This window comes from Ascidia mentula, chromosome 1, assembly GCF_947561715.1.
Source record: "Ascidia mentula chromosome 1, kaAscMent1.1, whole genome shotgun sequence".
Lineage (NCBI taxonomy): Eukaryota > Metazoa > Chordata > Ascidiacea > Phlebobranchia > Ascidiidae > Ascidia > Ascidia mentula.
Window position 1 is genome coordinate 14,748,112 of NC_138566.1, and position 3,132 is coordinate 14,751,243.

Below are 3,132 nucleotides of genomic sequence, written 5' to 3' on the forward strand. Positions count from 1 at the left end.
CTTGTTTAAAAACATGGACCAAAATTGTTGGTATGCTTCTTTGGAAATACCCCCAACATCACAGCCTACTTCCTCTTCCAAGCGGTAATTTACAAAAACAAATACAATACTTTTTGCGACAATTTCATCCAGCTTAAAAGCAGTTATCATGTCGTTGAGAATGTTGTACCTCTGGACCCGTGTTCTGCAAAAAATCGAAATAATTTAAAAAGTTTGCCAACACACTGTTCTTACAACGAATTCAAAGTGTATTTCAAGTCAGCAAAATCTTGGTGAGGACTGATTTGTTGTTTAGTGTCAATTGTTTGGTTAATGTAAGCATTATCAATTTCTTTTTTAAATTGAAATACCAGTTTAAATTTAAAAAAAATGATTGTTTAATGAGTCAATCGTTTTGGATGTTTCATTCCGAATTAATTCGTAAACATAGCTATACTGTTACTAAGACTGTCATTCACTGGATCTGGATTGTTTATAATTTGCAATTGCTTATACCTTTTGTCCTTTTCTATGAAAGCATTGTAAGCAGTTTTCCAACTACAAGCAACACACTTACTTTACAAATGTGGTGTTATGAATTAACAACTTACACAATTATCTCCTGGGGTTTAACAGAATCTTCAAAATCATCATCATCATCATCACTGTCAATTAATGGTAATAGTGCCCTTCGCCAATTACTTCTACAGGAAGTTGCAGCAGCTCTGACAGGACGCATCACCTAAATGCACCAAGCTAATTAAACATGAACATACAATTGATAAGTTTGCCAAAATGCCTGCTTCACCTCTGAAGATGATGCACCTTCTTCAAACGCCTGTTCAACCTCTGCAGATGATGCACCTTCTTTAAATGCCTGTACAACCCCTGCTAATGATGTGCCTTCCTTGAATGCCTGTTCAACCTCTGCAGATGATGCACCTTCTTCAAATGCCTGTAAAACCTCTGCTGATGATGTGCCTTCATTGAATGCCTGTTCAACCTCTGCAGACAATGCACCTTCTGTTGCAGCGTCGGTTGATAGGGTAGGATACTCCTCCTAAAGATCGCTTTGGTTTTATTTATATAATTCAAAATTAAAAATATTTCAGCAAGGATCTTTTTCCCTACTAGTGTTTTTTATTAAATTTACAACAAAAATTTGAAAATTGTCAGCCTAACAACTTAGTAATAACACCAGACTTAAATTGTTTTGATTACCTCAAGATGTCTCTAACCCTCATAACATCCGACTTACCACTTCTATGTACAATGCTGAACGGCATAATGTCTTTTTTAATGCTCTTGCATTTTGTTTTTCTATATTTTGATATTTCCTAAATGCATTGCGACGAAGCCACTTTACTGGCCCACTTCCTAATTTTATGGCTGCTAAACTTTGTTCTTCAACTTCTTCTTTTGTTGCTTCTCTTGACACTCTTATGTTTGCATACTCTAAACAGTTAAATGACATAAGTAGTAATAATGAGCCGAGTAGCATGGGCACTCTTCACTTATTAGGGATCGGGCACTCTTCACTTGGTTTGAGATCGGGCACTCTTCACTTGATTTGAGATCGCGCACTCTTCACTTGGTCTGAGATCGCGCACTGTTCACTTATGTGGGATCGGGCACTGTTCACTTATGTGGGCTTGGTCACATATTGTATGAAAAATAACTTAGAGTGGTTCATTTGTTGAATGAGTTGGCCGAGTAAGGACGTAAACCCAAGTGAGAAGTTTTTTGAATGAGCACTGGTCACTAGATGGTATAAAAGAGTTGTGGCTGTGCAGGCTTTCGGTTTGTTCACTTCTGAGTTGAATAGAAATATGTCATTTCTTACTGGTCGTTCTCTCTTTGGACGAAGAGATAGAAGTGATGCTCAATACTCTTTAACCTCGGTCATATGCGCCCCGGGTGGATTGGTCGAGGGGACGAGGAATTATCCTTGTTTGGACCCTACAAATGTTAATATGGCTGAAGAGAGAAAACGTATAGATTCGTTCAAATATGGATTTTGGCCTTATCATACCCGATCAACACCGGCGGATTTAGCCGAAGCTGGATTTTACTTTATTGGTATTCACGATAAAGTGAAATGTTGGTATTGTGGATGTTGCCTCTTTAACTGGGAACTGAATGACGTTGCTTGGGAAGAACATGCCAAACATTCTCCTGGATGTGAGTTTCTTCTGAAAATCAAAGGTGGGCAATTCGTTGCCGGAATTAGTGGTAAAGGAAAAGATGTGTGCGGTCCGAATTGGGAAGAAGCATGCCTTCGTGAAGAGAAGAGACTGGATGAAACACAAAATGAAATAACTAATTCAGATGCAATTTCTTTCCTAAAGTGTTTTGGGCTATACTAACCTAAGTTTTGTGTTCGTTCTATCGAATAAACAACATGTGCTTGAAGCAGCTGAGGTTGTAACCTATAAGAACAGTCTGAAGAAAAGCGTTTAAAAGCGCAACAAACATAAAAAACTTTTAGTTTGTTCAAAATCTGTTTGCGAAAACACCATGGATTTTATTCACCCTTTCACGTGCCTTGTAGCTGGTCCGACTAGTTGTGGTAAAACGTTCTTTGTGAAACGTCTCATAAACGAGAAGTTAACTTTACCAAATCCCCAACGCATTGTATGGTGTTACGGCGAGTGGCAAGGGGCGTACGAAGGGATTAACGGTGTGGAATTTGTTCGGGGATTGGCAACTGATTTTGATTCGTCAGAGAGAACACTTTTGATTATTGATGATTTAATGAGTGAATGCGACAAAAGCGTGACCAATCTTTTTACAAAAGGGAGCCACCACAAAAATATAAGTGTGATATACATTGTTCAGAATTTATTTCACAAAGGAAAGGAGCAACGCACTATCAGCTTGAACGCGCATTACCTCGTTGTTTTTAAAAATCCAAGAGACGCATCTCAAATAACTCATCTTGCCAAGCAAGTTCAACCAGGGCGGACGCGTGCCGTTCAGGAATCATATAGTGACGCGACCTCTCGTCCACACGGTTATTTGCTTTTTGACTTCAAGCAGAGCACAGCAGAAAAATTTCGTTTAAGAACCAACATTTTTCGCGGTGAAACCCAGATTGTGTACGTACCAAAATCTCTGTAGCATGTCAAGGCGACTACATGACCAAGCTCCAGT